Source organism: Tamandua tetradactyla, chromosome 5 (assembly GCF_023851605.1).
Source record: "Tamandua tetradactyla isolate mTamTet1 chromosome 5, mTamTet1.pri, whole genome shotgun sequence".
Lineage (NCBI taxonomy): Eukaryota > Metazoa > Chordata > Mammalia > Pilosa > Myrmecophagidae > Tamandua > Tamandua tetradactyla.
The window spans coordinates 58,316,420-58,331,885 of NC_135331.1; the positions used below are offsets into that span (position 1 = coordinate 58,316,420).

At 38.6% G+C, this 15,466-nt stretch overlaps 1 long non-coding RNA gene across 1 annotated transcript; it reads left to right on the plus strand.

Annotated features, from left to right (window-relative positions):
- Window positions 1–5,050: 5,050 nt before the first annotated feature.
- On the plus strand, window positions 5,051–14,832 carry LOC143682461 (uncharacterized). The gene is made up of 3 exons (XR_013175141.1): window positions 5,051–5,095; window positions 5,809–5,878; window positions 14,748–14,832. It is a non-coding gene; the product is annotated as an uncharacterized LOC143682461 (long non-coding RNA).
- Window positions 14,833–15,466: the final 634 nt, after the last annotated feature.

Below are 15,466 nucleotides of genomic sequence, written 5' to 3' on the forward strand. Positions count from 1 at the left end.
AGCTTTTTGTGGCTGTGTTTCTATGAAGGCTTGACTGGCTCTGGATTCAGCAGCAGGACTTCTCAGGCTGCAACTGCCCCAGGCATAGGCAGAAATAAGCTCCTTTCAGGGCTTGTCTTGAGCCTGTGCCTTCCCTAGGGAAGGGGTGAAGCCCAACTCAGGTGAAATCCCTCTCTCAAGGAATTCAGACACCAGGGCTTGGTAATTTGGAGCCATTAAAACCAGCCTACAACCTCTCCTCTGTCTCCACCACGCCCCCAGCAGGGAGAGTCTGCCAAAGTTAAAGATACTGCATCATTGTATGGTGGTGGGACCTGCAGGCAGACAAGCACCACATACTGGGCAGGAGAAGAAAAACAGAGCCCAGAGACTTCACAGGAAAGTCTGTCAACCTTCTGGGTCTCACCATCAGGGAAAACCGATGCAGGTGACTCTTCCCTCCTGATAGGAGGCCAGTTTGGTCTGGGAAAATCCGGCTGTGGTCTATGATACCTATGTGGACCCTCCTCAAGGTGGGGGGAAAAGGCACCATATAAGCAGGGCAAGAAATGAGAAAACAAGAACTGAAAAATTCTCCTCTGTTAAACAAAACCTAAGCTAGAGGTCCAGAAAAAACTGAACTGAATGTCAGAGAATAGAGAGACAACAAATTCATCCAGTAAGAAAACCCTAGGTAAAAGAAGTGAAAGCAATCTCCAGAATTAACCAATTAAGGTAATTAAATGCCTAGATGCCAGCAAAATATAACAAATCACACTAGGAAAATTGAAGATATGGCCCAGTCAAAGGAACAAACCAACAATTGAAGTGACACACAGGAGCTGAAACAATTAATTCAGAATATACGAATGGACATGGAAAACCTCATCAAAAACCAAATCAATGAATTGAGGGAGGATATAAAGAAGGCAAGGAATGAACAAAAAGAAGAAATCGAAAGTCTGAAAAAACAAATCACAGAACTTACGGGAATGAAAGTCAGGGTAGAAGAGATGAAAAAACAATGGAAACCTACAATGGTGGATTTCGAGAGGCAGAACATAGGATTAGTGAACTGGAGGATGGAATATCTGAAATCTGACAAGAAAAAGAAAATATAAGAAAAAAATGGAAAAATATGAGCAGGGATTCAGGGAATTGAAGGACAATATGAAGCACACGAATATACATGTTGTGGGTGTCCCAGAAGGAGAAGAGAAGAGAAAAGGAGGAGAAAAAACTAATGGAGGAAATTATCACTGAAAATTTCCCAACTCTTATGAAAGACTTAAAATTACAGATCCAAGAAGTGCAGTGTACCCCAAAGAGAATAGATCCAAATAGACGTACTCCAAGACATTTACTAATCAGAATGTCGGAGGTCAAAGAGGAAGACAGAATCTTGAAAGCAGCAAGAGAAAAGCAATCCATCACATACAAGGGAAGCCCAATAAGACTATATGTAGATTTCTCAACAGAAACCATGGAGGCGAGAAGACAGTGGGATGATATATTTAAATTATTAAAAGAGAAAAACTGCCAACCAAGGATTCTATATCCAGCAAAATTGTCCCTCAAAAATGAGGGAGAAATAAAAACCTTTTCAGACAAAAAAATGCTGAGAGAATTTGTGACCAAGAGTCCAGCTCTGCAAGAAATACTAAAGGGAGTACTAGAGACAGATACGAAGGCAGAAGAAAGAGGTGTGGAGAAGAGTGTAGAAAGGAAGACTATGAGTAAAGGTAAAAAGAAGGAAAATTAGAAGGACATATAAAAGCCAAATGGCAAAATGGTAGAGGAGGGTACTTCCCGGGCAGTAATAACACTGAATGTTAATGGATTAAGCCTCCCAATCAGGGGACATGGACTGGCAGAATGGATTAGGGAATGGGACCCATCTATATGCTGTCTCTACTCAAAGGGCATGAGGGCAAGGACACAAACGGACATTTGCACACCAATGTTTATAGCAGCATTATTTACGAGTACCAAGAGATGGAAACAGCCAAAATGTCCATCAACAGACGGGTGGCTAAACAAACTGTGGTATATACATATGATGGAATATTATGCAGCTGTAAGACAGAATAAAGTTATGAAGTAAGTAACAACATGGATGGACCTGAAGGACATTATGCTGAGTGAGATTAGCCAGAAACAAAAGGACAAATACTGTATGGTCTCACTGATAGGAACTGTCATTAGTGAATAAACTTGGAGAATTTCATAGGTAACTGAAACCATCAGGAGATAGAAATAGGGTAAGATATTGGGTAATTAGAGCTGAAGGGATACAGATTGTGCAACAGGACTGAATGTAAAAACTCAGAAATGGACAGCACAATACTACCTACCTGTAATACAGTTATGTTAAAACACTGAATGAAGCTGAATGTGAGAATGATAGAGGGAGGAGGGCAGGGGGCACAAATGAAATCAGAAAGAAAGATAGATGATAAAGATTGGGATGGTATAATCTAGGATTGCCTAGAGTGTATAATGACAGTGACTAAATGTACAAATTTAAAAAATGTTTTTGCATGAGGAAGAACAAAGGAATGTCATTACTGTAGGGTGCTGAAAATAGATGGTAATTAATATTTTAAAGTTTCAACTTATGTGTGAGATCAAAACAAAAACTGTTTATTTGGTACAAAATTTATATTTTGACTAGTGCATTTCCTAATATAACTTATGTAGATAGCTTGGTTGAACAACATAAGTACATGGAACCTTGGGTAGGACATGAGATTTTGTTGGTTTGTCCAGAGTGACGCCTTGATGAGTCCCAGAGTGATTTGATCAGTGAGCAGAAAAGTATTTGCGAAGTCCCCTTCAGGGAATGGTGAGAACGGGGGAAAATTCAACCTCCCCAAGTTGAATTCTTGATATTCTCACAAGCAGTGTGGACAATCAAAGCTATAGGCTGAGCCCCCAGTCTTGGGGTTTGTTCATATGAAACTTAACCCCACAAAGGATAGGTCAAGCCTGCTTAAAATTAGGCCTAAGAGTCACCCCCAAGAGAGCCTGTTTTGTTGCTCAGATGTGGCCTCTCTCTCCAGCCAACACAACAAGCAAACTCACCACCCTCCCCCTGTCTACGTGGGACATGACTCCCAGGGGTGTGGACCTTCCTGGCAATGTGGGACAGAATTCCTAGAATGAGCTGAGACTCAGCATCAAGGGATTGAGAAAAACCCTAGAATGAGCTGAGGCCCAGCATCAAGGATTGAGAAAACCCTCTCGACCAAAAGGGGGAAGAGTGAAAGGAGACAAAGTGTCAATGGCTGAGAGATTCCAAACAGAGTCGAGAGGTTATCCTGGAGGTTATTCTTACGCATTAAGTAGATATCACCTTCTTATGCAAGAGGAAATGAAGAGGCGGGAGGGAACTGCCTGAAAATGTAGAGCTGTGTTCCAGTAGCACGTTTCTTGATGATGATTGTATCATAATATAGCTTTCACAATGTGACTGTGTGATTGTGAAAACCTTGTGTCTGATGCTCCTTTTATCTACCTTGTGTAACAGATGAGTAGAACATATAGAATAAAAATAAATAATAGGGGAAACAAATGTTAAAATAAATTTAGTTTGAAATGCTAGTGATCAATGAAAGGGAGGGGTAAGGGGTATGGTATGTATAATTTTTTTTTCTGTTTTCTGTTGTCTTTTTATTTCTTTTTCTGAATTGATACAAATGTTCTAAGAAATGATCATGATGATGAATATGCAACTATGTGATGATATTGTGAATTACTGATTATGTATGTAGAATGGAATGATCACATATTAAGAATGTTTGTGTTTCTTTCCTGTAATTTTTAATTAATAAAAATATTTTTAAAAAAACCAACTGTACCGACAATATTAGACTGTGATGACTTTAATCAGGGGCTGCTAGTACGGAGGAGAAAGGAGAACTTAGGACCCTGGAAACAGCTTTTTTTTTTTTTTTAACTTTTTTTTTATCGTATAGTATAACATATATATAAGTCTAAGAAAAAACCAATAGTTTTCAAAGCACTCTTCAACAATTAGTTACAGGACAGATGCCAGAGTTTGTCATGGGCTACCATATCATCATTTCAGATTTTTCCTTTTTTGCTGCTACAGAACATTAGAGGCTAGAAGGAAAAAAACATTTTTTTATCATCACAACCAGCTTTTTTGTGTGTGAAAAATAAACTATATACAAAAAAAGCTATGAATTTAAATATCATTCCATATTTAAATGGAATTAAATGATATTTAAATGTTTTGTTTGTTAATTTTTTTAATTAATAAAAAAAAGTTAAAAAAAAAGCTATGAATTTTAAAGCACAGCACCACAATTAGTTGTAGAACATATTTCAGAGTTTGACATGGATTGCAATTCCACTATTTTAGGTTTTTACTTCTAGCTGCTCTAAGATACTGGAGACTAAAAGAGATATCAGTTTGATGATTCAGCAATCGTAGTCATTTGTTAAACCCTTCCTTCTCTGTATAATAACTCCACCATCACCTCTGATCTTTCCCTCTTACTCTTTCAGGGGGCGTTTGAGCTGTGCCCGTTCTAACAGGACAGAGTGGGAGTGGGTTGGAAGAAAAGAGAGACGAGATTGATCTCTTGGGTGGGTGAGTAATTTACTGAGGTTATGGCTACTTAGCTTGGAATGTTTTCCTCAGTGGGAATTAGGTTACCTAGAATCTATAAGGGCTGGGAGAGAAGAGGAAGGAGATAAGGAACCACCCAGATGGGAGCCTTGCAGGCTACGTTTATGGGCAGCAAAAGGCCGGGTGAGAGTCAGAGGGGAAGAGAAGGTCAGCGGCAAGTTTGAGGTTTAGAACAATTGGGGTCTGAAGTTGTCTTTTTTTCCCCTTCTTTTCCTGTCTTGAGCTTTTCTCTGCAGTCTCACAGTTGCACGGTGCGGTTGAAGGTGGTCAGGACTCGGGAGTGGGTAGGGACACGTGAGGAGTCAGGCAGCTTAAGCGAGAGAAAGAAAAACAGTTTTAGTCATCACTTGGCAGGCAAGGGCTGTGGCCCCAGCTTCCCATTCTCGGCCTGGCAGCGGTTCTGAGGTAAAGCGCCTGGCACAGAAGCGGCTCTGATGGGGTGGTGGCGGCAGCAGCCGGGTGAGTTAGTTCCCTTATCAGACCAGTTCTGTGACATAGCTTTGGGTATTGTTCATAGAAGTTTAGCTTTGAACCTGCTTTTTCAACCTTCCGCATGATTCTGTGAGCCGTCCAAAATCCCGACGAGCTCCTGTTGCGTCCACATAAGATCCCTGACAGATATAACGCCCCTCAATTCATCTTCCATGGCTTCCCCCAATCCATCTTCCATGCAAAACTGGAAACCGTGCGTTCCCCTTAATCCACCAGTCAGTGCTTTTCATGGCTCTTTGAAAATACCGCATTTTATAGAATAGAGCATCTTATATTTTCAAACGCATACTATTAGTTTATGGACAACTAAGGAAGAAAATGCTGCTGGTTAAACTATGACACATTCTTGATTGTATAACATGTGTTCGGATTTAAGAGATGTTAAAATAAGGGGGAAAAAAGTGTCTTAGAAGTGAGGAAATACGGTAACATCTCGAATCTTTAATACAGCTGCAGGAGACCAGGAATTTACGTGAGGGACACCTCCCTCTCTCCCTTTATCCTCTCATCAACTCCCAAAGGGCCTTTTCTCACTGTTTCGGAGGTTATATGTTTCTGACCATGTTGTCTGGGCTTAGAATACTTACTCCTCTCCCCACGTCCTCCCCCTCCTCCCCTCCCCTCCCCTTTTTAAGCTCATTACTATTCTGCCGTTTTTTGTTTTGTTTTTGTTTTTATAGGTCTCAGCTTAAAAGTCTCTTCTTCAGAGAAGCCCTCCTGGAATACTGCAACCTTCCTCCTCCCTCTAAGGTGGTTGATCTTTGCCAGGCATTTCCTATGTGCTGGGTGGACACAGCGCTCAGGATTGTAGCAATCTCATCTCATTCAATCCTCTCCAGAAACTCGTTAAGAGTTTATCGTTATTTTACTGCTCGTGTTCAGAAGAAGGAAGTGAGCTTAGAAGTCCTCAGCAATGTGTCCAGTATTTCTCCACTGGGAAGGGAGGAGTAGGAGTTAGGATTTGCAGTCCCGCCTGTCTGGCCAGGTGTAGGAAAACTTCTATATTCACTGCAGTTCAATAACCTGTTGTGTTCTCAGATACCAGGACCTCTCCTTGAGGGCACTGACCATGATTGAAATTATTTAAGCATCTGAAATGATCTTTTAAAAACTCTAAATCCCTACAGGGCAGTAATGGTCTATCTTCTTTAGTGCTAAACATATCTTGTTTAGGTGCTCAATTAATACTTACTTTTCAACTTTTCATTTTGGAAAATTTCCTGTATCTTGAAAATAAAGGAAGGAACATCATGACCTCTCATATACCCAATTTCCAGCTTCGACGGATCAGTTCCTAACTCATCTTGTCTCGTCTCTATCCCCACCTCCTCTCCCTTGCCACAAGATTATTTTGAAACAAATTCCAGGGATCATATGCATCATCTGTTAGTATTTCAGCATGTATTTCTACAAAGATTACTTTAAAAGGTGGAACTTCAACACCATTATCACATCTTTAAAAAATTAACAATAATTCCATATTTCCTTCTATTCGCCAAATATCTAATCAATATTCAACACACTCCAAGTGTCTCATGAATGATTTTTCCAGGAACTTAGTCTTAGTCTAAGTACGGGCTGCACAGTGTCACCGGTTGAAGCACTTCTTTTTTTTTGGTTGAAGCATTTCTGAAGTCTCTTTTAATCTGTAGTTTCTACCACCTCCTTTCATTTCCCCTCCTTGTATTTTACTGTAGAAACTGTTACTTGTCCTCTAGAGTTTCCCCACTCTGGATTTTGCTGACTGCATCGTTGGGCCTTGGTTTAATATTTCTCTGACACAGTGTTTCTTGAAAATTGGCTATTGGTCCTCGGTCAGATTCAGCAGTATGAAAACAGGCCCATAAGCCATATGTCTCAACATTTTAAAGTTATTTGGTCCCCACGGTCCGCCTGCCATTCCCACCCAGGGTCCCTGTCCACCTGGGAGCCCTGAGCTCCAGGCATCACCCAGCCTCCTGGGCACCGGACCTGGCACCTGGGTTCACTGGTGCCAAACTGGCAAAATCACATGACCACTTTATTTAAATGCCACAGAAGACAGAAGTTCATACTGGGAGAGACTGGATTAATGCCCCCTTCCTGAGCATACTGTTGTTGTACCCACTGAGCAGGCAATCTTTATTGCTCCCTTTCCCATTTTTATCGGTGAGGAAAGTAATGGACTTGAGGTAAAAAGTAAAAGGGATTTGCAAGCCCTGCTGTCACAATTGGAGTAGCAGACACAGTCCTGATGTAGGACAAATGGGGGAAAGGTCAGCCTCTTTTGGTTGCAGACCTTCCTTAGACCTGCTGATTCCAGGTGGAGATTCCAGAGACCCAGCCTGGCTCACCCGGAGACCGCTCATATCTGGGGCCAATACATTACCCAAATAAATGAAGTAAATGAAGCTACATCTCCCTGAACATGAAAGTTACAAGTATAAACCAATAGATGCAATTGTAGAATATCTTTGTGACCCAGAAGCAGGAAAGGACTTTTAAAAATATATGTTTTTATAACCACACACGTACAGTCTAACCATATCAAACAGTGGCTCACAATGTCATCACATAGTTGTGTATTCTTCACCGTGATCATTTTTAGAATATTTGCATCACTCCAAGAAAAGAAATAAAAAGAAAAAAGAAAAAACTCATACATCCCATACCTCTTACCCCTCCCACTCACTGACCACTAGTATTTCAATCTGCCCAATTTATTTTACCCCTTATCCTCTCCATTATTTATTTTTTTATCCATTTTTTTTCTTACCTTTCCATACCCTGGATAAAAGGACCACCAGGCATAAGGTTTTCACAATCACACAGCACATTGTAATGGTTATATCTTTATATAATTATCTTCAAGAAACAATGCTGCTGGAACACAGCTTAATAGTTTCAGGTACTCCCTTCCAGCCACTCCAATACACCATAAACTTAAAAGGGATATCTATATAATGCATAAGAATAACCTCCAGGATAACTTCTCAATTCTGTTTGAAATCTCCCAGCCACTGGAACTTTATTTTGTCTCATTTCTCTCTACCCCCTTTTGGTCGAGAAGGCTTTCTCAATCCCATGATGCTGGGTCCTGGCTCATCCTGGAAGTTCTGTCCCACATTGCCAGGGAGATTTACACCTTTGGGAATCATGTTCCACATAGGAGCGGAGAGAGGAGGTCCGTGAGCTCACTTGCAGAGTAGGCTTAGAGAGAGAGAGGCCATATCTGAGCAACAAAAGAGAGTCTCTGGGGATGACGCTTTGGCATAATTTTAAGTAGGCTTAGCCTATCCTTTGCAGGAATAAGTTTCATAGGGGCGAATCCTTAGATCAAGGGCTCAGCCTATTGACTTGGTTGTCCCCATTGCATGTGAGAAAATCAGAAACTCTCCAAATGGGAAAGTTGAATATTTCATCTTTTCTTCCTAGACCCCGAAGGGGACTTTGCAAATACGTCTTTATTCACTGCTCAAATTATTCTGGAATATGTTGGGGTATCATACTAACCTGGACAAACCAACAACATCTCATGCTCTATTCAAGATTCCATGTATTTATGGTGTTCAATTAAACGGCAAGTTAAATTAGTAATGCATAACCCAAAATAAAAATTTTGCACCAAACATCTCTCCCTTTGATCTCACACAGAAGTTGAAGTTTTAAAATATGGACCATATCATCCTTTACCCTGCATTCTGAACTACCCCAGTCCTATCCAGCTCATTCATATCGCTAGTTGAAGTCTGATCCCTTTTTCAATTTTTAAATTGTTCCTGTATGGGGTAGTGCTGATTTTCATAGCTTCAGGGTTGTCACATAAATACAAAAGGAAGGGCTTTTTAAAACAGATTTTAAAATAAGACAATTCAAATGGGAAAAAATATTAAATATGAATGAAGGATTTATCTTCAATAAAAGACATTGCTGTGACTCAGCATGCTGGTTTGAAATTGTTAGGTACCCAAGAAAAACCATGTTCTTTTTTATATTATTTAAATACAGTTTAATAAAATAAAATATTACTATTAATTAAATTTTTTAAATACAGTTTTATTGAGGTACACTCACGCCATACGAACCATCTGAAGTATACAATCAGTGGTTCACAGTATCATAACGTAGCTGTGCATATATCCTGCCATGTTCTCTTAATCCTAATCCAATCTTGTGGGAAGAGACCTTTTGTAGGGTGGGAATTTTTGATTAGATTGTTTCTAATCACACACCCAGTTGTGGGTGTGACCTTTTGATTAGATGGAGTTATGTCCCCACCCATTTATGGTGGGTCTTCATAGCTTACTGGAGTCCTTAAAGGAGCCAGTATAGGAGCAGAGAGTTCAGGTGCTTGGAGAGCCAACACAGACAGACATTTAGAGATGCTAGGCCAAAATGAAATCCAGAGTTTGCCCCAGAGAAACAGGAAAGGATCCATGGATGCTTAGGGAGAGGAGACTACTGGAACCAGCAGCTGAAAGCAACAAAACCTGGAAGCAAAGGGCCAGCAGATGTTATCAGGTGCCTTTGTGTGACATATATATGTATCACATGTGACAGAGGAACCCAGATGCTGCCTTTTGTTGGTGCCTGAATTTGGACATTTTTATTGCCTTAAAATTGTAACTTATATCTTAATAAATCCCCTTTATAAAAGCCAGTCTATTTCTAGTATATTGCATTCTGGCATCTTTAGCAAACGGCAACACTCAGTAATGTTTCTGATGGTGTCAATGTGTGTGTGTGTGTGTGTGTATTCACACACAGGCCCAGTTAAGGGGACACATACCAAGATATTTCCATGTTATTCAGTACACTGAAGGCAAATGATGATCCATCATGGGATAAGCAAAATGTGGTGAAGTCATATCATGGAATATAGGCAGCAGTTAGAAGAACAGATTGAATGTACAGATAGCAACATGGACAGATCTTAAGATCTGAATGCTTAATGTAAAAAGTATGAAATAGAACGAAATACTTTTATAGTTTTTGGAATCTCTTTGCTATCTGAACTGCAATTAGCAATGAATAAAAACAAGAAGCTATAGATGTCAAAAGACTGCCTTGCTACCTGGAGGATTAACTGTGTCTTTAGTATATTTTGTATGTTCTTGATGTTTGAAGGGAATTTTTTTAGATCTGTGGATTTTATTTTTTTCAACCTAATTTTACACATTTCTTTTTCCTGAATAATAGCTTATTGTAGATTGAGAAACTTAAGGCACTTTGCCATTAGCTAATGAAATGCAAAGCAGGAGATCTAGAAAGTACATGTTTCCAAACGTATAAAAAGCCAAAACATAAATTCATGTCTAATGTTCCAGTAGTGACAGTCAAAGATTTTGTACTGCTACCAAAATTGTCAAATAATTTTAATAACACTGATTTGAACAATCAAAAAAAAGAAATAGAATGAAATAGAAAACGAAATACCATTTAGATAAATTAAAAGGATACACGCACAAAAGAACCCATTTGTCAGAACATAAATAAACCAAAAAGTACACATTAAATACATTGTAATGGTTGCCTGTTGGGTGGGGAAGGGAATGAAAGTGGAAGATTAAATCATGAACCCTAATGAAATACATATTCTTTTATTTTTCTTTAATGTTTATGCATTTTTAACATCCAGGGATGAAAGTCTCCCTGGCATCGTGGGATCAACAATGCCATTCTGACCAAAAGGGGGAAAAGAAGTGTAACAAATAAGGTATCAGTGGCGAGAGAGTTCAAATAGAGTTGAGAGGCTACTCTGGGGGTCACTTCTTATGCAAGCTTCAGTTTGACATTGTTCCCTATCATAACCTGTCAAACACGCAACCAAAGCCATTCCTGCCAATCCTAAAGAACACTAGGGCAATATATAAGATTCAACAAAAGTTCCATGCACTAGGGTAACTCTCTGAAACCTACAATCTCCAGATGGGTTCCTGGACCATGTAAATCCTAAAATGCAGAAGGGACAGTCCTTCCAGAACATCAACTAGTTCCACCCCCCATCCTATAACATGGAAAAGTTAGAGTGGGCATAGCCCAAATTCCCCTAAAGAGTGCAAGAATGATCAAAGGTGATGGCGGAGTTGTACAGAAAGGGTCAGGTTTAACAAAGGAATATGAGTGCTGAATCATAATGCTGGCATTTCTTTTTAGCCTCCAGTACCTTAGAGCAGCTAGAAATAAAATTCTAAAATTATAAAATTGTAACCCATACCAAACTCTGAAATCTGTTCTACAAACTATTGTTGTGATGTACTTTGAAATTTATTGCTTTTATGTACATATGTTAATTAAAGAGAAGGAGGAGTATAACAGAGAAGATAGGATTTAACAAATGAGTATGACTACTGAATCATTATATTGATATTTCTGTCGGTCTCCAGACTGGAGCAGCTAGAAGAAAAAATGAAAAATCTTGGAACTGTAACCCACACCAAACTTTAAAATCTGTTCTATAACTACTTGTTAAAATATACTTGGAAATTTATTGCTTTTTTGTATATATGTTATATTTCACAATAAAAAATATTTAGATAGTTTATGCGTTTTTATTGCGATAGCTTCACATACCATACAATCCATCCAAAGTATACAATCAATGAATGGCTCACAGTATCATCACATACTTGTTTATTCATCTCTATGATTATTGTTAGAACATTTGCATTAATTCAGAAAAAGAAATTAAAAAAAAGAAAACCCCCATACATCCTATACCCCTTGCCCCTCCCTCTTATTGACAACTAATATTGCAATTGCAATCTATCCAATTTTAAGACTTACAACAGAGATAGGTTAACCTAAGACAGTGTAGTATTGACAGATATATATCTCAGTGGAACAAAACAAAACCTACAGAGGTAGATCCATATAAACATGGGCAACTGACTCTTTTTTTGCAATGTAATTATACAATCATTATCAAAGATTAGGACTACTGGGTTATAGTTCAACAACTTCAGGTATTTCCTTCTAGTTATTCTAAAACACTAGACACCTAAAAAGAAATATCTATATAATGAGTCAGGAGTCACAGTCATTTGTAAAATCCTAATTTCACAATTATACCTCCTCCCTCTCATTTGATCTTTCTCTCAATCTTCGGGGATATCTGAACAATGACCATTTCCTTTCTTCATGCTGGAAAGGGCATTGACCTTCTGGACTAGAGGAATAACCTGGTTGGTGTTTTTTGGAGATACTGGTACCTCTGGATTTCAGGACGTATCTGGCCTGGGATCAATCTGGAGGCCTTAAGTTTCTGAAAAAATAAACTTACTAAGAAAAACTTTTATGGAGACCTAGATCGAACCCAGGGGACCTCCTAGGGTTTTCAGAAATACTGATGGTTGGGGAAAAAAGACATATTCTTAATCTTAATCATTTTGGGTATGAACCCATTTGTAAGAGGACCCTTAGAAAATGCATGATCAGTTAAGGTGTGGACACATTTTCGCATAGGATATTCTAAGATTCTAATTAGGTTTGGGCCAACTGGATGTGGGTGAGCCTCAGTGACGCTACTGGGATCCTTTGTAAACAGGAGAAATTTCAAAAACAATTAGAGAAAACCATGCAGGAGGAGACCAAGAGTATTTCCCGTGAAGGAGGTAGAGATGCAAGCCAAGGAACCCCAAGGACTGTGGCCAGCCAGAGTCAGGCATGCCTTGTCAACACCTTGGTTTTGGACTTCTAGCCTTCAAAACCATGAGACGCCAAACAAGTGCTTGTTGTTGAAGCCAATCCATTGTGTGGTGTTTTCATAGCAGCCTGACAAACCAAGACATAAGGATAAAAGTGAACCAATCAACCAGCCAATACAACCAATTAAGGAAGGGGCCAGAGCCAACTCCCTTTGCAGAGTTAGAAGCTGCCAACACAGTAAAATAAGATGTGGAATTCTTGGGTTTGGCCATTCCTCAATCTTTTCTTATCATTTATATCTTAGCTAGCTTGTTCTTCCTCAGTGAAAGCTGACCTACATAAATGTAGCTAACCATCTCTTGTTAGTTCTTAATTTCCTGCCCTATCTCATCTGAAAATAGCTTTTCTCCTGTGTTTGCTGCTTTCCTGTTTTCTCAGCCAAATTGGAAAACTCTTTGATAGTCTAAATGCTTGGTAGATGGTTGATAAGCATCATTTCTTATCATAAAGAAATTATGGGAAGACAAGCTCATATGTATATTGACAACTATGAAATTCATTGTGTTGTGCAGGGTTTTGCTTGGTGCAGCTGTATGTAAGCAGCTGCTTTCTTTGAGTGAAGATGAAATGTCTGCCCTTAACATTCATTGTGAAAACAGAGTCCCAGAGCTATTGAAGTTGTAGTTGATATGAGCTAAATTATAATAAGGAAAGAATAACACAAACGATGGGAATAAATAGCATGCATGATTTAGTAAAGAGATAATTTGCTTAATGAAAAGTTCCCTTTCTGTGATTTATAACAGTGGCAATTCACCACTGTATCTTCCAATCAGAGGCAAGATTTCAATTATGGTATTTTATTTTATTTGCATGTTTTGAAATTTAAAATGAGGCATTGAAATGGAGGGTGGAGAAGGGTAAACTGTATTAATATTTAGTGTGATTTGTGGATATTTTCTTTTATTTCCCCTTGTAGTAATTAATTAGATAACCATCTTAGAAATAAAAATTCTAGATTCTTTTCTTGGCCTCTGTTGATTTATATATTAGCATCTCAGTTTCTTTACCAGTGAAGAAAGACCCCAAAATATGGAATATGCTGTTCTCATTCATAATCTTTGAAGAGTAGCAAAAAGTTTCTGTTTTAGTATTACCTTCAGGGTTATCATGACCCCCCACAGAGAAGATTTCATGTGGATTTATAAGTTTTGATTAGAACCAGTTTCTATCCTAAAATGTCTTGAGAAGCCTTTAGATTGGAAATATCATTTTTTTCATTCAAGGTTAAATGAGTTGATTTATAAATGTGGACTTTGAGAAAATGGAGTAGAGATGTGGAAAGTAGAAAGAAGCACATAGTGTAATAAGAAAATATCAATAGTTCTTGAAAAAACTTTAGATGTCTTTGCCCCCACCTTTGGGACACCGTGAACCATTCCTAACTCATGATCTGAAATAAAAATCTTTGACAACACGGCAAACATTCAGCAAGATTGTGTAAGTGCCAGAACTATAATCTCTAGATTAGAGAGATTAAAATGAATATTGATTTGAATAACTTTTTGTTTAATCTTCTGAATCCATCATCTTTATCATCAAAAACATAATGCAGTTTTAGTTGGAGTTTCTCATCCAAAGCCATCCTACATCTAGATTTATTTATGGCTATTATCAAGATGGCTCACTTTGTGTTAAGATTTACACAGACATTCCCAAATGGGCAGAGACTTTGGGCTATTGAGATTTTTAAAGACGTCATGAAGTGGGGGAGATCCAAAGCAGCCAATATACACAAACCTTGATTTTGAGCTGCTGATGTGTTGGTTGGGATATGTCAGTGAACTGTCATTGGTTTGTAAATAGTGAGGGGGAGTTAGCTCTGTTTTGCAGATAATGACATCTGTCTTCACAGTTGGTTTAACCTTACACACATTTACCAGGGCTGGTTTCAGTACAGTCATTCTATTCACAGCTATCTCTTTGTCTTCAGAGCACTACAGAGTTTACTGGCTTCGGATTATATACCACATACAAATTCTACTGAAAATAAATATGGAGAACATGGAAAGGAATAAAAAAAGGTACGATTCTTGGGTCTCACTGAGTGGTCCCTAGTTGCTCTTTTCATCCTGAGGCAAATTATCCATTAGGCTAGTCTAAGTGCATCTGTCAGGGCTTTTAATCTTTTCCCTGGGGTGCATTCAAGAACTAATATATTTACTTTCCTCTCCTTTCTCCTATAGTCCTTTTCACTTGCTGCCTATTACCCCATTAGTAAATTTATTTCTAGTCTACCATTTAAAAAAAAATTCTGCAAAATTTATATTCTACTGCATGATGTATGGGTGTAGACCTTTAATTAAAACTATTTCAAATCAATATATTACCCCCAAATCTTCAAGATGGTTCAGAAAAAGCATCCTGAAACCCATAGCTCTGAGCGCAATGTGGTATACTGACTCATATGCCCAGTGGTATACAAAACGTCATCTGAGAAATAGCTAAATGTATACTTTTCTAGAGCTGCGGAGGACCGTTACTTCTAGTCCTCTTTGGTACCTGAAATCAGACTTTTTGGAGTGATGTTCTTATGTTCCATGTTCTCCTCAACAATGCATAATAAATTATTCACACCTTGGCAGCAACTAGTCATAGCCCAAAGACAGTATACATTTATAAATGTCAGTTTTGTAAGAATTAGTTATGAAA